Consider the following 21163-nt stretch of genomic DNA (forward strand, 5'->3'; position numbering starts at 1 on the left):
AATATAGTCATTGGATTAATTGAAGATGCTCTGCTACGCATTTCATGCGTAATTCAAGAGGAAAAGAAGAAAATCAGAATGTAATAAATAAATAGTGCACGTGTATGCTCACTTAAATTATAAATCTACTGCTGCAACCGCGTCCTCCTACGTCGTGCAAGCGTAGAAAAGCAAAACGAGTAGCATGCATATCCTACCTTTCGTCCGCCGGGATCCAGAATAATTTTATGCGGCCTGGCGTGAAGAATTTTGACACCACTCAGTACAGCATGATCTGTGATGACGGTGCGAATCCATTCATGCGCCTGTTTCGATGAAACAAACTTCATGGTGGTAAAAAAAATTCCCGCGCCTTCCCGCGAGGGGAACACGAGTAAATGCAGAGCATTGGGGCCTCAGTACTGGTTGAAGGCAGTGTTGCTGCCATCGCTTCTTCCGTGATGCTGGAGTAGCAGACACGAGTAAACGTGGGAGCGAGCGTCAACCAAGGAAGGAAGGAGCAACGCAGTGACTGAAGCACGAGCGACCGCTAGCCGCTTTATATTTGCAGCGCGCGCAGTAGAGGGAGAGCAGCACGGGGGGGGGGGGGGGGGGAGAGCGCGCATGCGCAAGCAGCGCACGCCCTTCCACGCCCCACCGCGCTGCTATCACGCACCTGTTACGCCGAGACCGCGACGGAGCGAACGGGCTGACTACGACGCATGCGCGCGCCAGCTGCTGTTGAGAAAGAGGAGGGGTGGAGGAGAGGCGCACCTCCTGCGGACGCGGAGCTGTGGACGCCGTCCGACGTAGAAAGAGGCGAGGCTAAGAAAATTTAAAACGGCCCTCGGAACACCGTGAATTGTAGCATACCTGCGGGCGCGACAAGAACCGCCCCTTTTCTGCGGTGTGAAGCAGAAAGGCGTGGTTCCGGTTTTCCACTCCGGGTGGCGCTCGTATTTTCGCAGTCTAGAACCACAACTTTTAAGTTCACTTCAATATTAAAAACTCCGTAATTAATAAGTAACCTGGTAATAAATATAAAATGCAGCAACAACGTTCATTTATGCTCGTATGTAGTACAGCCCCCACCCGTTGGGATCGCTGCAGTCACGGGACAGAAAAACGGCGGAGTTTCATCCCCCTGGCTTGACTGCAGAAGAGTTGCTTTTGTAGTCCAATGTGGTGGCTACTATCGCTCCCTGGCACGCCGTCTGGTAGTGGGCATCACGCAAAATCAGCAGTACTGCCCATTCCAGCGGTCGAAGCGCCAGCAGGGGACGCAGGCGCAGATGAGCCACGGGATCCATCGACGAAAGACAAGCGTCCTAAAACGCTATCAATTTCTTCGCCCCTCGGGCAAGAGCACACTAAGCAGCCGAGAACCGGTGTCAAGAACAGAAATTTCGTGAGCGGCAGCACCATGGTAGCGCCGGCTCCACTCCCCGAACAACGCAGTACTCGAACAACGAACTCGTGCTGTACACGGGCAGCCAATGTCGCCCATTGCGGAAACATGCAAGTTGATACACAAAATTCTTTTCTGAAAAGGCACTCTTGGAAGGCTCTGTGTTCGCGAAATATTAGGAAATCTCGGAGCAGCTGGTGGCATTCTGCATTACGCCAGTCTTCTCGATCTGTAAAATTCGGGACTCGATACAATCCGGAATTTGCCAACTATCTATCAGCACAGTAAAACACAAAGTCGCCTTAGAAGCGGCCATCAATGTGAACGCAATGATGGGTTCATGCCAATACTTCACTTGTCATATTTTTAAGGCCTTCTTCAGTTACAGTGTAAACCATAGGGTATGTAGTAATTGCTGCACCATTGACAGGTGAGCCGAATTTGCTTGTGCCTTTGGTCTTTAGAAGCAATTGAGATGAGCAGTACTTCGGGACGGCGATAAGAAAATAGCTTCCTAGGTGAGAATTCCAAACAGGTCCAAAGATATTCTCTTGTTGTTTACCAACGCTTCTGCTCTGACCTTGTCAATCTTTACGTGTGTTATATTTAAGCTCCGTATCCGGTAGGTAGGTGCACTGTTATTGACGTGCAACGCAGAAACTCACAAAAGATAATCTCTCGGATGTCGTGACAAGGTGGCATTAACAGACTTCAACAGACCTAGAAACGACATAGGACATATCGTGCAGAAGTTTCGTCTGCCTCGTAGTCTAAATCACAATTCCCATCGCAATACATTTAAATTACAGAATTACCGTATCCAGGGGTATGTGTCGTGAGTATGAACAAACGAGGTGTAACCAAGGGTCCGAAAGTTATACTTAACTAAATACGTGTAAATGCCCTCTACATGTTGCGACATTTTTTTACAGGGCTGTTTTGTTTCTTTGAAGTGATAACATATAAGCAGTGTTTGGTATCAGCGCGCTAGCATGCTAAACCAGTGCTAGCGTGCTGCTAGCGCCGCGTTTTCTAGACAAACGGAGTGCGAAGAAGACTCGCCGGCTCAGCACGTTCGTTACCGCAGGCCCCTTCTACTTAGATTTTCTACTTCAGACCACAGGGGCACTTTCGGGGCCATCTGTAAGAAAGCTCTTCAGTCACTGCAAGTGGCGACACTCAACTTCGCCGCACACTTCCTCCAGGTACTTCGCTTTTACTTCGTACACTTCCATCCGCACACAGCACCCACCATCGCGCGAGTGCGTTGCCTTTCCCCGCGATTCTAAAAAAAAGCACAAATTATTCTTCGGTCGCTCCACTGCCCCGCAATCTAAAGCAGTGGGGCGAAACCCACGAGACGTCAGTGGAGGCGAGCTTCTAGCCGCCGCAAGGAAGGGAATGAAAGGCAACTCACGAGCAGAACAGGGCCAGATTGATGCCACCGTTTTACGGCAGAAAAATGAGCTTCAGAAAAGAGCCGTATCCGCGAAGGAGGAATGATGACCACAGGAGCCCGCTGAGACCCTCCTCATTTTCACAGCGAGCGCTTGTGTAGCTGAGTGTATACATGCACAGTCCGCGCCACTACACAATGACGTATATGAGATACGAAAAGTGCGACGGGGAGAGAGAGAGAGAAACAACTTTTATTGAATCGAGCTACTACGACGTCTTCTTAGACGCCGTCGATGGAAGTGGTTCCCTCTTCACGGGACCCATATGCTTCTCTAGCCGCCTGGCCCCTGGAGATCAGAACGAGCTGGTCTTCCAGGGCGGGGCTCGTTAACAAGGTCTCCCATCGCTCGGTAAGGGTGGATGATGAATGGGGTGGGGTAGTGGGAAAGGTGAGAGGTGGGGGGATTGGCTTGTAGAAATCGCATACTCCAATGACGTGTTGGAGCGTGCCTAACTGAATCTTGCAAAAATTGCATTCCTTGTCGTACCTTTCCGGGTACATCTTGTTTTGAAGGTAAGGGTGCGGGAAGGATCCTGCTTGCATCTGTCTGTAAATCGCTTGCTGTTCTCTGCTAAGCGATTTGTGAGGATCGGGGTAACGTCGCCTCTCCGTCCTGTAGTGGTTCGTAATGTCCTTATAACTAATTATGGACTGTGGCTCACCTTCCTCTACCCGGTGTTCCATCTCTCGGGCGAACTGGTGGGCAAGTTCGTTGCCCTCCAGCCCAGAGTGAGCCGGCGTCCATATCAATTCAACTTTCCTTTCAGATAGGTCGCATTTCCTGTTTAGAATACCTAGTGCCGCAAGAGACACCCACCCTTTTCTGTAGCTGTTATACGCCTTTTGGGAGTCGGTGACAATTCTTCCTACGTTGGGCTGCGCGAGCGCCAGCGCTATTGCGGCCTCTTCTGCCACCTCCGGAAAAGACGTCTTGATGGAGGCGCAGGTTACGAGAACATTCCGCGTCGTAACTGTCAGCGTGGCTTTCGAGGAAAACTTGGGTAACGCAGCGTCTGTGAAGAGAGTGACCCCCTCTTGCTCTTCTTCTATTTGACCCAGAGTCTCCGTCAAGGCCGCTATTCGAGATATTCTGCGGCCGTCGTTACGACCCGGCCTCATGTTTCGAGGCAGAGGCTTACTATTGATTTTATGCACCCATAACCTGGGTAACGGCCCATTTTTCTTCCGGTCTGCCTCTTGCCAGCCCAACTTGGCTAGAACACGACGTCCCGCCGACGTTTGAGAGAGCCTAACTCTTTGATTAGACAAATGAGCTTCTATCAACTCTTCAACGACGTTGTGTTTCGCCATGCCGAGAAGCTTGTCGGTCGACGAATGCTTCGGCAGGCCTAGCGCCATCTTGGTTGCCTTGCGTATAATTACGTTCAACTGGTCCCTGTCTTTTTTGAGTAGATTGAGGTACGGCGCAGCGTAAACGATGCGCGACGTCACGAAGGCCTGGACAAGCGTCAATGCATCGTCCTCCTTCAATCCTCGTCTTCTGTTTGTGACTCTTTTGATCATATTCGAAATTTGTTCCGTAGAAACCTTGATTTTGGCGATCGACGCCCCCGCCTTGCCGTTGTTCTGGAAGATGACACCCAGGATACGTGCTTGCGTGCTTGGCGTTATGTTCGTCCCGTCGATGGTGATGCGGACGTTCTCTTGTTCCCCTTTCTTTCTTCTTGGCTTGATGACGAGCAACTCCGACTTCTGTGGCGAGCAACTGAGGCCGCACGATTTAGCGAACTCGTGCACGGTCTCTGCCGCTCTCTGTAGGGTCTCCTCCATCCAACTCTCCGACCCTGCCCTCGACGTCCACACAGTGATATCATCGGCGTATAGAGCGTGATCTATTCCCTCTATGCCTTGAAGCAGGGCCGGTAGCGGGAGGAGTGCCAGGTTGAAGAGAAGCGGCGAAAGAACCGACCCTTGGGGGGTGCCTCTGTCTCCCAGGGCTATCGGTTTGGACGTCTCTTCTCCAATTTTGATTGTTGCTGTTCTATCACTTAAGAAGTCCTGTACATACTTGAATGTTCGCTTACCGCATCCAGTTTGACGCAGGTTACGGAGAATGCTTTCGTGTGTGACGTTGTCGAAGGCACCCTTGAGATCGAGTGCCAGGATAGCTCTTGGTGTAGGGGTCTTCGCTTTCTTGATTACCAGCTCATGTAGTTGCACCAAGATGTCTTGCGTGCTTAGGTGCCCCCGGAACCCGTACATGGTCGGTGGCATCTGATCGGTGACGTCCAAATATCTCTGTAGTCTCTTGTAAACCATACGCTCGACCACCTTCCCCACACATGACGTGAGGGAGATGGGGCGCAGGTTGTCTACGTGGGGTGGTTTTCCTGGCTTGGGAATGAAACGCACCTCCGCTTCTTTCCATTCTTTGGGTAACGAACCCTTCTCCCAGGCCGCGTTGGCGAGGTTGAGTAGTTCCGCTCGGCTTTGGTCACTCATATTTTTAAGCATCTTGTATGTGACGGCGTCAATGCCCGGTGCGCTGCCTTGATTACTTTCGTCGATGGCCGCAACCAGCTCTAGTTCGGTGAAGACTTCGTCTAGCTCGACGTTGCTATCCCCTTCGTACTCGAGAGTCGGGTTACCGCTCTTCTCAGTCTTGAGGTACTTACTTGTGAGTTCACGAATTAGCTTCTCCCCGTCCCCGTCGTAACTGTTGATCGTTCTTGTGATGTCTCGAGCGCTTGCACTCTTGCTTTTCAACGGATCTATGAGGTGGCGCAACAGCTTCCAGGCCTTCTTCGTAGACAGTGTGCCTTGTAGGTTGTCACACATCTTCATCCAATTTTCCCTGCATAGCTGCTCCGCATACTCGGCCGCCTGCTTGTTAAGCGCATGTATACGTCTGCGAAGCTTCTTGTTATGTCTTTGCCTCTTCCACCTTCGAGTAAGACCATGCCTGGCCGCCCACATGTCCTATCCACATAACTGGTGACATCCACGTGCAAGAAGGAATTCTGCGAAAATGCATAAGCAGGGCGCTGCGAGGCCAAAGGGTGAAACGCCGGAAGGAAGTCGGAGTTATTGTTTGTCTTGGAGGATACCTTGGTTAGATTTGGTGGAGCGTTCAGCGGAATGGCACGTTTTGTTTCATGCGCGCAACCAGTACAAACAAGGTGTTTAGCTTTGCTAGTGTAGCAGTGTAATAACATACATTTTAGGACGGAGGATCGCCATTTGAATTATGCCATTTGCATGTAATGTGAGACGTTAGAGCGTCGTTGCCGTGAAGGTTTTCTAGCAGAGCGACTAAGTAAACGGCCGATATGGGTGAAAGCTAAGGTTATGGCTACGGCAGGGAGGTCGCGTCGAGCGTGCCCAGGATAATTCAACTGTTGCTTGAGAAAGGGCCGGGAAACAGGGCAGTTATCCAGTGGCAAAGCCGCTTGGAGACTCCTCGGCTGCCTCCAGGACAGCCTTGTTGCCGGAACACTTAGCCGTGTATCTCGGTATCCGCGCAAGACGTGTGCTACTTGCATTGCGACTAAGCAGACTAACGATGTGTTGAATCAGATGGTAATAAAATACCGGATGGCGAAATTCGCGACGTGCCGTTTTGAAGGCGGTTATGAGACAAATGCAGGGTAATGAGGGGACCAAAAAACGGTATTTGACGTGATCTAGAGGTCACCAATGGAGTATGTTTTGCTTTCCTAATCAAAACATGTCCGCCGTTTACCGCACTGGCGATTCATTGAAGCCGTGTGTCAATAATTATCGGCCTGTGCTTTATCCAACTCGGTTTTATGGAAGGAAGTTTTACGAAAGCCGTTTATTTGAACATTTTTTTTCTCTAACAATATATGTCTTCCGAATTTTTAACCCCGTTTGTTAACTTTTTGTATATTATTTCTACCCTTATTTCGAACCAATTCTTACCTGCTCCAATAACATATACACTACACGCCGGCGTTCTATCATAAAGAATAATCTTATCGTTTACTGTCCAAGAGAAGATTATTTATTATCTTACACTTGCGTGAGAGGAACCAAAACAAACAAGAACATGCGTATAAATAAAGGAACGACAAACATGCATATGTGAAGAGGTGGTGTTTAAAATGACTCTAGTGATAACGTCCTTTCTAAAAACGATGCTCCACCAAGCGGAGTCAACAATGCAGCGGTGGTGTACTAAGTGGCGCTATCTCTACGGATCGCACGCTATTTGCGCTGTTTCCGTCTTCTGTATTTCGTTATTACATTTTTTTCGAAACACGCATATATTGTGCAGAACTCCGAAAGTGTAGGTATACTTTTCTTCATGGAAAAGCACTAGAAAGTACTTGCTAAGGACGCATCTGCGCGCACATGTGTCTGTGTGTGGGCACGAGTTTGTCGAGGATAGGTGGCTGAAAATTTAAAGATCCTGTTCCGTTAATCGTTTCTCCAAGCCGCACCTGATGCGGATTCGCTTTGATCGGAGTAGTGATGACGCTTCTTCTCATTCCCCCATTTACGCCTGATCGTGATCCCTCATGACGGGCCGTACACCACTCTCAAGGAGGCAAGATGAGTCATTATCTTCCACTTCCCACTCCTCGGCCACTGCTCTCATACGAGCAGCTACATTCATTTTCCCTTGTAATCCTTGCTCACCTGCGCGAAAGAAAACGTAACAAAATGAATTAATTTGACAATACAGCTGAAGAGGCATGGGTCAAATCAAACGAGATCCTTTTCACATGTGACACCGGCGGCCTAGGTTCAGAGGCGCCTTAAGTTACCCCAGGTGTTTTCTACTCTTCCTAACTTCGCAGATGCGCTGCACAGATACGTTCTCTAGAGAACAGGAACGTTTCGCTGGTGAGACGTGTCTTTAACTGGCGGATGTCATGCTGGCAGACCATATTTGGTGCCAGATAAAGCATTTGGTACTGCATTGAACCACCGGTACACCAGAACTTTTGCGTGCCTCCGTCCTGAAGCCACTCTACTCATGCCAGCGGTGCTCTTTAAAAGAGCCCATAAAACATCGGCATCCAACAAACATTCCTTGGCCTTTCCGTTCCTGGGAATGTACAACGGCGTACTTTGGAGGAGGGCGTCGTTTTACCTTGGCCGCATTAAGGGACATATCCAGAGTTTTGAACAGCCCCGGTGGCCAGGGCGAACTGAAGCTCGGGAGAACAAGTCAGATATGGCACTGGCGTGCGGGTTGTCCCATCTCTTCTGGTCGCGTGTTTTCGTTCGTGCTGGCCATCATGAGTATCCTCCAATTAGCCTAATTCGCTACCTCATGGAAATTCCTTATGTCCGTCCATAGACCCGCTGGTAATATCGACGCTGTATTTTCGTTCGCGTGTATTTTAAGCCCAAATTAACTTTTTTTTCCATGGCCAGGAATCCCCACGTCTGTCTCAGTCTCAAGGCAGGTTTATACTCCGAAGTTTTCTATGCACTGATGAGCCACTGCGTGGTCGGCGGCGACGCGTTGACTACTTAGGGCACACAAAACTTCCACCACTGTCACAAGCTTGCTTGTACAAGGCACCCGAGGTGGTGGAAACCCAAGTGGCTTCGGCTGGAGCATGTACAAAAAGTCGACAAATTCATGCAAACAGGCGAGTAAGCAGCTACGCGTGCGGCCACTTCAGATGATGGGACGCTGAACTAGAGGCGCATTATGGGTCGGCCGATTCGGCCGGTCCGCACGGTACAGTGGCATGGTCTATGTCGACGCGTGCGAAGTCAAAGCCCGCCTATCGCTCCTGAACGCTTTGAAGTCACGTCAAGTCAGGTCACTTTTATTTGCATCAAAATGATGCGCGGAGACTCGGGCAAAAAGACAGCAACTTTCACTTGAAGAAACGTGAGGCCCTACCTTAGTACAAGTTATACATCATGGGCACACCTTGCGCCCTTAGCAAAACACACTTCTGTGACAGGCGCTTCTTGCAGTCAATTGGAATAACAGATTGGTTAACAAAACCATCTTTCTCAAATGACACCTGCACATTAATTAAAACACTACTTAGACACTTATAAATGACATGACTTAACCAAAACATAGAACATAATATGGAACAACGCACAGCGGTACGAGTTTAGCTGTTATATAACAGGGAGTTATATAGGACACCGAGTTTGTTGACATCGTGTGGCCGAGCCGCGTGCGCGCGCATGCGTCCTCTACGTCGGAGTATAAACTTTCGTTCAGTTTGTGCCCGTGTCAATGTGCCCGTGTGCCCGTGTCAATGCATCGCTCCAGCATTGTAATGTTCCCAACACGGCCGTTTGGGTCCCTTGCATTCCCGCTCTTACCACCGTTCTTATACAGTCGGAGTTTTGGGCGCTTACGTCGAACCTGGGTGAATGATAAGCACCGTAGTGGGGTTGCGGCCTAATTTGCAACATAAGTTTCTTTAAATGGGCTCGGCGCATAAACGCGCTCACTCTTGCGTTCGTTAGTAGAAAAACTTTATAGTTAGAGATTTATAGTTTTATAGAGTTTTATAGTTATCCCAAGCAAAGAGCGGCACTGCGTAATCTGCTTACCGTAGCCGATACCTCGTCAAGTCTAGGTTTTTCCCTTGTAGTAGTTTCTTTTAAAGTGACCACCGAATGTGTCTGTTGCTCAAACTGAAGTAAAAGCGGTCGATACCAGCAGTATTGATTTTGAAACGCCACGCCAACACCCTGGCAATTCCCAGACTTTGAAGAATAACTAAAAAGAGACAGAAAATCATTTGAGTGAGTTTTTCAAGCTGTCTGCTGTGTATTGAGTAGCAGTGCTTCTGGCTCGGGCGCCACCCAACGTAAGAGCTGCATGAGCGCCGTTATTGACCCCGGTCTAAAAGTATTTCAGGTGTTAAAATGTTCAAAATCGTATCGCAGGGTGTTTTCAAAGTGAGCGGCAATATCGTACACCCGCGAGCCACTTCGCATTTCGCTCATAAGAAAAATATATCCTGCAGAAGTGGGAGCTCATGCATAGCAGCAAATAACATGCATCGCAGCAGGACTGCCACTGTGGCAGTCCTGGCCCCGTCGCATCTATCCTCCCCGAGACACCTCGAGGAGGCAGCCTCGCCTTGAAGCCAAGCGCCTAGCGGCGAAGGTAGGCTCGGCGAAGAGGGTCTGCACGCTGCGGGCTTGCGTCGATCGAAGAAAGGCTACCGCAGCTCGTCACAATGCGACATCCCCGATGTGTCGCCTTCATTTGCATTCTTAGTGATGTTACGCTCTCTGTGTGCTTCCTAGTGGCGTCGGAACAGCGGAGACAGGCCACTGGGAGAAAGCACCAGGAGATGTCGTTCTCAGATAACCGAGATCTATAGCACATCGAAAAATCAGCCCCGGGACACGGTCCGTCGTTCTGCCCATGTGCATGGCCGGTTTCACCGCTTCTGCGGAAGCACAATTGAGACGGTCGATTACGGCTTACCGTACCGGGACTCGTTTTCCCCTTTTCTATAACTTGTCATAACTATTGCTCCTCTGATAGATGTCTATACAACCATTGTTCTTCAGTGAACATTTTCTGTGTCGCTTCAGCAAACGCATAGACCTTCGCTCAGGAAATCACTCTCTATTTCTCTTTGGATAATTTCAAGATGTGTTTCATAGTGCTTTCAGGAAAACTGTTGTGGCTTTGGCTAAACGTTTTTGTTTAAACGAAGCCAATAAGATATAGATAAACCGCCAGGGTCGTTCCAGGTTACATGTAGGTATTTTCTCCTTCTTACACCAGAAGCGAAACCCCAAGGGAATAAAAGTTCGTATGCAGAATTGAAGGCCAAGGCCATTATACCTTGCAACCGTTTTACCTCTGATTTTTTTTTGTGCGCAAAACTTGAAATCTGTAAAGATTTTGCAGGATGCGCCTAGAGTACTTCTGTCAGATACTCCTAAATGTAGTGCTGCGTCCACGGCGTGATTGTAACCGGCGATAATTGCAATTTGGCGGACAAAATCTCCGGTTTTTTATACTCAAACTCAGTTAACGAAGATGAGAAAGTGACAATAATTCACAGACAAAAACGTTTGTTCGATTTGCCGCATTTATAAAGGCGTGACCAAGGCGACCGAAAGGACAGGGCTAAACATAGCCTTCATGGTAGTCCTTAGCTTCAATTGTAACCCGTCTCTGTGGTCATCCTCCGTACTTCTATTTTTGTTGGACTTGTCATAACTAATGGGTGCGGAGAGCGAAGCCTATTGGCTGCGTTCTCCGATGGTGGTGTTGTCGATCCGCTGCAGTCAACACATGGCAATACAGGATTTCAAGGAAGCGCTCCTATTTTGCGCTTCACTAATGAGGTTCTCGCTTTCACCCATGCTCGCGGCTTCTATTTGGCACGGTAGTGCCGGCAGCCATTAAAAATGTGTTCATGAAGAGTAAAAGAAACTTTGTTGATAGCGGTTAAAGCCAAAAAGAAATCCTTATGACATTTTCACTGCATTCAAGCGCCGCTATTAGAGGAAAAAAAACAACGTCATCCAATTAGGTATCCCCAAATGCATTATTTAGCTGCAATAAATGAGAATTCTGAACCCTTCCCCGAAGTCCCGTTTGTGTATGAGCAGAGCTTTGAATCGGTACTTTAGTACAGAGTGCATGGGATATTCGTAAATACAAACCTGGAATGTTCAGATTCAAGTCCGAGGCTTCGCCGAGCGCGAAAGTTTATTGAACGCTTTTCTGCAGAGCTTGAACTGCACATATTCCCACTACTCCCTCGGCAGGTGTAGTGACGTTAAAACGCTGAATAAACAAGGGCACGTCTCCCGCGAAAACCAGACTCGACCATAGCTGGATGAAATAGAGAGTACTCGTCTTCCATCACGTGGATGTAGTAACACAGAGCCGGCTGACATCACCGCGTCACTTAAGGAACTTGATTCCTAGAAGACAATACACACATTGTAAAGTCCGTCTATGCAGATTATATAACAACATAGACAAAAGAAGGTAGTATAACCGTAAACTAAATACTCTACAAGAAACCATAGACAGTATTAAGGGCCAAATACAAAAAACGGCGCAAAATGCGCTCCATAAAAGTCTAAATATAATTAGGGTCAGCCCATTGAGAGATCCCATTGCCACAAGAAGCATCCAAATAGACGGCAAAGATGTCCAATTCAAACCGACGCTGATAATACTGGGCATGTACGTAAAAGAAAAGCGACCGCCAAACACTACGCTGAGCAACCTTAGAAAAACCACGCAACAACTAACGATTTTCAACAGACGCATCACACGGACCAGAGAAGAGGACACAATCAAAGTCATTGAATCATTCATAATGAGCAGGATCGCATACAGTCTACCGTTCCACCACCTAAACCAAAGACAACAAGGAGAAGTAAATGCTATCATAAGAACGGCTTGTAAGATCGCCTTCTGGTTACCCGTCTACACCTCCAACGACAAGTTCTACAATCTGGGCATCCGCAATATTTTTCAAGAAGTCAAAGAAGCCATCCTCGAAGCAGAAAAAGAGGGGCTATTGAAAACAAAAAACAAGCAGGAAAATCGTGAGATGAACAGGCCACACGATTCACTCGGAGTTCATATAACGAAGAACAGAACTGAAATCAGAACAATGTGAAGCTCTTAAATTTAATCCATTGCTCAGATAATGAGCCCCGTCTACAACAACGGTAGAAGACTAGCAATAATTACCAATATATGCAGCACATACGGGAGTAATCCAAATACAGTATACAGAGATACGGCCACCAACCCCCCCCCCCCCCCCCCCCCCAGATTATCATCAGCCGCAGATGTGGGGGTACGGGGGAAACTTCTTGACTTTCTCATGAGCACAAACATAGACCCATAGAAACTGAAACCACAGCCATATTACTCGATTTAAGAAGGGGGAGAATGTAGCAACAAAATCCTCATCATCCCGGACTCCACAAGAGCCATTGGAAATATAATATGTGGTCTTATTCCCACAGAAGCCAGGACGATGCTACCAGCCGAACCAAAAAACAAACAGAATAGCACGGTGCCCAGCAGACGAAGGCCTTGGAGGAAACGAAAGACCCGACTCCCTAGCGAGGGTAATCAACAGCCTTAGAGAAACGGCCCTCTCTTACACGCTGTCTCCCTTTATGTCGCTTAAATAAAGGCTTTTCACACACACAAGCCAGGAAGACCATGCCCGCACCGCATCGCATGTTCTATGCCAAATAAGCAAGAAACCTAAGAAAACTACAAACCAGTATTTGCCCACAAAAATCGAGGCTGTCCTTCATGTTCCCGGAGAAATACAACAAAGAATACCACAAATGCAAATAAAAAAAGACTAAACAGACTTATTCCACGCAGTCTGGCGCTGCCCTATAATTTCGAAAAAACACCTACCAAACCTCTAGAGAGTTCTGAGATTCAGAAATGTCCAGCTCACACCTTTCGACACAGCGTGAGCTGCTAGAGCTGCTGAAACGTGAGCTGCTGGAAATAGGACGTCACTAATAACCCTTTCCACATTCTCTTCTCCCGATTTTAAAATAAGGCTCACTCCCTCTCTCTCTTCTCTCTCTCTCTTCATCTCTCTCTCTCTCTCTCTCTCTCTCTCTCTCTCTCTCTCTCTCTCTATCTATCTCTCTTCCTCTCTCTCTATCTATCTCTCTCTCTCTCTCTCTCTCGAATCCCCTTAAATTTTGACGAGAAGAAAACTATAGTTTTCTCAAAAGGTACGCAGAGCCTATTACCACGCAGAGCCCATCATCGCCTTCTTTATGCGCAATCACTCCGGGAAGTCCGTGCCTAAGAATGAAGATTGCTAAAATATTCGCAGTACATAAATCAGCCGATGCCTCCTGTCCTTCAAATTACAGGCCTGTCTTCCTCACTCCAACATGTTCAAAAATGCTTGAGCGTGAGCGCATCATCTTAATATTTGTGACTGAAGCCGTTGAAACAAATAGCCTGCTCAATTTAAACCAGCATGGCTTTAGTAGGGGGAAATCTAGAACCACTAAATCAGCCACGCTTAAGAGTGACGACGCTGGTGCATGCCGGCAGACATTTTGGTGCCTGTCGCCAGGGTGGCCAGCTTTATGCGACCATTTTTGGCCGACCTTGACAGGCGGAATTGGTCCGGGCACTACTTGGCAGCCTGGACAGCTGTGTTTGGTTTTCCAGGATTTGGAGACAGCGCGCCGCTGCGACAGAGTGGGGCTTGGTTTCGCTATAGTAACTAATTTGGTGGCTCCAGGTTAGGCTAAAGCCACTAAATGCGGTATGCATCTCTTGTGCCTGTGGGTTACGCTAGGCTACGGTTGTTCTTTCCCAGCTCGAAGCAAAGCAGCCGTCTTCCACCTCCCGGCCGGTTGAAACCGCATAGTACACAGCAGCACGGCATCGCGACACAGTCGGGGGCGTAAACATTCACTTTCAACGCGTCACACGCCCCGCTGCGCTCCTAAAATCACGATTTATCTCAGAACGCGCGCACGCGGCAACAGTATGTCCAGTATGGCGACTATGCCTCTGACACTGTAAAAGCTCCTGGGTCAGATAAATGGCAAGTTTGCAATTACACAACAGACACACGAAATCAAATTAGAATCATCCAAATAACACAACCAACCAAACTAGTGGCGCCACTACAACAGCACAGTCATGTTTTTTGGAAGTGGCTTTTATCAGCAGCTGCCAATTGTACAGACAATATTCCGTGAATACATAATTAGATCCGACCAGAAAGTACCTAAAAAGGTGACACTGCTTCATCCGTTCTCCCTAATATCTAAAATGTTTGTTTGAAGATTGCATTAAAATTGTTGGGTTGCATTATCACTGGTTGTCATTTAATTTTTATCATTATTATGGTTATTAGGACAAAGCATACTTTTTTAGAAGGCTTGTATTTTGTCTTAATTTCCCTTTTCAATAACGTTACAACATCCCCTCGCATATGCTCACTAGGCTGCCAATGCAGGTGCTGATATAGGCTTAGCGTACCAAATTCTAAAGCGTTGGAAAGTCTGTGCTTCTGTGAGATCTCTAAAGGGGTAGCCAAAGGCAACGGTGCTTCTTCACGCGACGTGAATATTTTTTCAACATATGACTTGACCAAGCATTCTCAAGGTGATCGACATGTGGCTGGAGTCTCGTGGCATACCCATGTTATATGAGTCACGCAAGTGAAAAAGTTTGCGAAAGGGCAGGTTCAAAGTGCTTCATGATGACATTCAATAAGTGCTTTTTATAGATTTATTAATCCTTTTCCTGTTTCCACAATCCAGAGCAATAAAACGGGTCTCACAAAGCACGCTTTTTCACCTGACAGAAGCGAAACCCTACACAATCTTCTCACAACGTCAGCATTGAAACGGTAGCAGTATTATGAATATCATGACACATACAAAACAAAGAGTGCACAGTTTCTCAGTATCGGAAGGACATGATTTGGTTAATTGGTTACTAACGCCAGCATTTAAACCGTAGCAGTATTACTGCAGCAATATTGAACACACAATATTATAAACACGCGAAGTTCATGAAGTGCAGCACAAACATAGTAACTCGTCCGTGCAGGGGCGTCGGCCGGATTTTGTCTTGAGGCGGACAAACTCTTTGCACTGCGGTAAGATGGAGAACGATTAAAAATATTGTAGGCAAAATTCCACAGCATGCACGACAAATAACGAAGAAAGCTCGTATCTTGCAGCTCTGAAGGGTAACAATTAGGTTTCAAAACCTTTATTAACGCTCATACATTACAGAAAGCTGGATTTCGTTACATAACGGCACCATTGTACTAAACGAAACGATGTAGGGCAGTTTTTTGATACATAGATCAGAGATAAATTTAAAATAAATGATGTTGGGAGGCAAAATTTCCAAAAATTCTACATTCAAAACTCGATCCAACGAAACCCAATATTACGAATTTTCTGATCTAACGAACAAATTAGGATTCCCCTGCAGGTGCCTATACTGTTCATTGCTTTTATGAACTCGAACTAACGAAATAGATGCAGCGCCACTCCTTATTTAATTAAGTATTTCTAGAAAAAGGCCCATTTTAACAAGGAGAAATTTCGAATGTGTGTCGTCAGAATTCCACGAAATTGTTGCGCGACGTCTGAAAAATCAACTAGATCCGTTTTTACGGAGCTCTACGAGATAAACGTAGTAGTTCCAGTTTTCAATCAGTGATATTAGATTGCGCTACTAGTGGTGGTGGCGCTTGCTTCGTTTTCCGACTGAGGTTTTGAACGACGAAGAAATTGTACAGCTAGTTTCCGATGCCCAAGAGGTTCTAGAGAATGTTGAAGACCCACAAACTGTTGAAGCTGTTGTAACCCCTTCAGGCCAAGTGATGGACGCAGGAAGTTTTAGAATAGGGGAAGCCGGCCTTGGGGGCCCCAAAAAGTTAGGGGAACCAAAACGCAGTAGCGTAGAGCACGCTGAGTATTAGAAGAGGGGCCTCCCCAACAGCCAGCAACCGGCTTGCGTTGCTCGGGTCGGCTCGGGTGTTGTGAACTTTAGGCTTAGCATCTTGGAGAATATTTGATCGGCGCTGTCTGTACAACTGCGAATTACCATCACTAACGCAACTTTTCACCGCACTACCATGCCCCTTTTCTCTTGCGGAACTTTATTTTGGGCGGTAATTGCGGTTTGAGAAATCGGTGACCAAGGTATCTGCCGTGGCCTCTTTCGACTCTACCGCTAAGGTAGCGCCATCCCTCGTTCTCTCGCCGCACCGCGTGCCGTGGTGCCGGGTCGCACTGTATAACCTCCGTGGCCAGTCTGCGTAAGCTTAGAACCGCGGCACTTACCTGAACGCCGCTTTTAAAATCAGCGCTGATAACAATTCCTAGCACAATTTTTCACCGCACGAATATCAACTTCCTCGCATGTGAAACTTCTTTTTCGCGATCAGGTTGACTGGAAGAGTACCGACAAGCTGTTGCTACCGTGCTCTGCGGCGGTTCGATCCGCTTAGTGGGCCGAGCGGGCAGGCGCGGCCGGCATGTGCGTGGACTGTTTCCGAGGGAAGAAAACACTTCACCATAGCGTGCTTTATCCATTTCATGCGAACGACGCCCGGAATCTACAAATTCAGCTCAGCAATCGTCGTAGTTGACCGGGCGGATCGGGAAACGAGGCGCAGGTTTCGCTTCAGCCATGGTCACGCGCAGTCTCGCTGGCTGCGAGAGCGACGCAAGAAACGCAAGCTCCTCTAGGGGCCAGCTTTGGGGCGCTCGCTATTTCGGCAGAATAGCGTACGCGATAAACGCAAACCCAAAACCGCTATAATGGCTTGCAAGCCATCCTTGCAGCGAGCCATCCAATTGGGTTCTGGGCATGCGCAGTACAGCGCCCCAAGCCGCTTTCGGAACCCAGAGGGCTGTGGCCCCCTATTCTAAAACTCCCTTCCCTATTGACTTAATCAGGCTCTTGGCGGGGGCTCACGAAGGAACTAGGACGCGTTGAACGCGTTCGTGTGCTACAGAAAGTGGCTGCCCAATGCTAACAAAACGCACGGAGGCGAAAATCAAAGGCTTTTTTTATAGGAAATAAATGATTTTCCCCAAGAACATCTATTGTTGTATTGTTATTTTCACCGCGGACATTCAGCGCATTGCAAAATTATCAGCAGGCGAGCGCCGAGGCAGTACTATGCCATCGTAGCCGCCGGTATGTGCCTTCCTTTAAGCATCGAATTTGTGGAATCAAATGCTTGTAGAATGACCGTCCCGATTTTTGAAGTTCTCGATTTAACGAAACAATTCGCGGGTGGCGGTGACTTCGTTAGATCGGGTTTTTTTCGGTATGTCCTTTGTGCAACTTGGTATTAAAAATCCCTAATAACTCCTACACCTCATCCATAAATATAGCAACTAGTGTGTAGAGGCACGAGCATCGCAGTGATTATCGCTGTGAGAACTATTCATCTCTCTTACAACCTTTTTTTCACGGCGCATCTGAAGTACGATGAGCCAGCCATACGATTGACGGACACCGTCGAACGAAGCCACGTTTTCACACGCTGAATCACGCTCTATCGGAACAACATGCGGCCGCGTGCAATATAATTACCGGGGGCTGAGCGCGACTTCATGCCTTAGAACGAACCCTTCATCCAGAATGGCGAGGTGTGGCGATTTGTGGCCAAACTGGCGACTGTGCGAGATTCGTGGAGACGGAAATTTCAGTGTGGCGCTATGGCTACTTTCGGGCTCCTTTGAGTGTTGGTGATTTTATATACTTCTGGGCCCTTCTGGCACCCCACTTTCAACAAAAAGGCGGCATATGACCTTTCAGTGTATATAAACAGTCAAGACAAATTTAGCACACAGAACAGAACAAAATTTACGCAGATAACGGTAATCTGGCAAAGTCTAGAAGAATAGGGCCCAACCAATAAGTCACTCAGATACCAGCGTACAGTGGGACTTACCGGAGCAAATGGAATTTTTGCGATACTCTTTTTAATATGCGCCAGGTGATGTGTTAATAGCGTCATGGACAACAAGCAACACCATCTCTTTTAAGTGTAATGCTTCAGTAATTTACGGCAGCTTCAGATTCCATGCATTCTGCTGGGAAGTGTGTGCAATGATGTATAAAAATTACGCCCACCTCCCCTCGCGGGAACCCTGCTGTGATGCAACGCATCTCATGGGGGGTTCCATTGGCGTTTTCCATCGTATTGATTACGCTTATAGCAGGGATTCTCACGCGAAGGGGAGGTGGGCGTAATTTTCCATTTTCACCATGCAATGCATATGCAGTACACGTATGCTCAGGTACGGTCTTTATTGCAGACGAGAATGAGTGTCTTGTGGTCCGTAAAGTGATCAGTTAGGGGCTCGACGATTGCATGAAGCAATCGTCGAGTACTGCGAGAGAGTGCAAGCGTAACGCGGACGACCGTCAACTGAGACCGTCGGAGCGCGGCATGCCGCTTTATATTCACAGCGCCCGAAGGAGAGGAGAGCGCGGTGAGAGAGAGTACTGCACATGCGCAGCGCCGAGCGCAGCGCCGCCCACTGGCGCCTAGCAACGAAGTGAGAGCGCGCTGCGCCAACCCGCAGCTGTTTGGGAAAGAGTGTTTGCTATCAAAGAGGAGAGTAGGAGAGGCGCAGCTGTGCGGACAGCGCAGGACAGACGCAGGAAGGACAGAAGAGCGAGCATGAGATGCGTTACATTTAATAGGCATGGGAATCTAAAGAGGCAGCGAAAGTGGTAAAACGCTTTGTGAAGCAAGCGATACTTCTAAGTTATTCATATACTTTACTTACACCTGCATATTTTAGCTTTTTTTTGTGCGCAGTCGTCCACCGCTTTCGCTGTCCCGCATCACAGCAAAAGAATAAAATTAGGTTATGGTTCTCTACATGCCAGAAGTGTGGCCAGTGTACTTCAAAGGACTCTGGTATGGCGAAGGGCGCGAGGCATAGCCCCCCGCGACGACGCGCTTGCGAGAATGTCCTTGCAGAAGATGGCGACTTTTCTGGCTCCCTTTCAAACATCACTCTAAGGTGGCGATTTTTCTGGCTACTTTCGGCAATTTCTCGGAGAATTTTCCTTCTGACAACCTGGCAACGCTGCCTTCAGAAAATGTGAGAAAGCCTTCCAAGTATTTATTGAGGTCCTTGCTCTTTTGCGATCTGTGCGTACGTTCATCTTTGAAGTCGAAGTTGTCGAAATGGCAGTATTTCTCAATAGACTCGCAAAGCTTTGTTCTGAAATCATGGTCGTTCCCTCTACCCCTCTAGGTGATGCAATAAAAAAATTTGCCTGATGATTGCGATACTCCCTAATGCAAACTTTGTCCGCCGTGCGAACGGCAGTCTTCAGTGTGCTGCGTCACACAAAGTGATCGCTGGTGGTGGTGGTAAAACATTTATTCAAGAGATTGGCGCTTGAAATCTGGAGAAGCCCTCAGTCCTGGGCCCCTGCGGCGGCTGCGGTCCTGCGTGCCCGGTCCACTAACTGTCGCTGGTCCTCAGTGTCCGAACTGCAGTGATCGCTGAAACAGCGAACACCCAAAGGCGCGCGTATGCTCTGGCGTTGCCTCGTAGAGCATCGTCGCGGGGGGCCATGCCTCACGCCTTTCGCCATTCCAGAGTCCTTTGAAGAACACTGGCCACACTTTCATCCTCAGCTTCCCTGCTCGCTCTATGTTGGGTGGCCTCTTTTTTTTCTCAGTTATCTCGTGTAGCCGCCGGGGCGAATATCTCGCGCCCACTCGGCATACCGCCCTCCCCTTGACGCTTCCGCCATTATTTCCTCCTCCGCTTTTTATCGTTCTATCTCGTTTTTCTTCGGTGTCCCCTTCCTTCGCTCGGTTACAACGGGGGGCGACGGCACCGTGAAACCACAGGAACGGCCGCTTAAGGGCATAGCACTACAAAAAGCAAACGCTGCGCTGTCTTGGAATTTATTTCCTCGTGCTGTTAGCAGAGAGATCCAAACAGGGATGGAAATGGTACGAGTATCCTTCCGGAGTAGCGGAATGTTTGGCCTGCCTGTATCATACTTGCCATTCGCTGCGCTCTGAGTTCTGTGTAAAGCTCTCGTGCTGTCCTGTCATTATCTGAATGTAGGTTCATAAAGATTTCTTTCTCTTTATCCTGTGCTCGTCAATTTTTCTGGCAGGAGATGGCGTGTGCTGCTGAACCTCTAAACTGTCAATTCGTTCATTTATAATGTATATTCTTTAAAACGTTGTGCAAGATAGTGAAAACAAAGATGGTGCATACTGCATTTTCTGCTAATTCATTCTTCACATGTCGACCATCTAGCTTTACCTTGGCCAGCATCGCCAGACCAGACTCATTATTGTGTTCTGTCTTCCACTGTGTACCCGACAAGTCTCCATCCATTGCTCAAGAATAAAACCTAATATGTGGCTTTCGATGACGCTAACCTGAATATGCTTTACCAAGTGAAGGATCAGAACGAATCAATATTCTATCCAATTAGGCATGTATATTGCAGGCGGACGCGGGTTCGAATCCCGGCCGCTGCAGCCGCTTTCCTGGTGGAGGCGAAAAGCAAAAACACCCGTGTGTACGAGATTTCGACGCACGTTGAAGATCCCCAGGTGGAAAAAAATAATCTGGAGCCCTCCACTACAGCGCGCCTCATCGCCTGCGTTGCGTCGGCGCGTTAAAACCTACAATCACAATCATGTATATTGCACTCAAACTGGCTCACTACATGGCTTTCTTCAATCCAGGATTCAACAGAACAAGGACTCTTCTCCCCAATGAATACGGCCGACCCGTTACAGTATTTAGAATGGAATGGAATAGAGGACTTTATTAGGAGGAGGCCAATAGGGCCTGCTGCGGGACATGGGAAAGAG

This window comes from Haemaphysalis longicornis, unplaced genomic scaffold (assembly GCF_048455015.1).
Source record: "Haemaphysalis longicornis isolate Haplotype H1 unplaced genomic scaffold, Haemaphysalis longicornis Haplotype H1 scaffold_1, whole genome shotgun sequence".
Taxonomy (NCBI): domain Eukaryota; kingdom Metazoa; phylum Arthropoda; class Arachnida; order Ixodida; family Ixodidae; genus Haemaphysalis; species Haemaphysalis longicornis.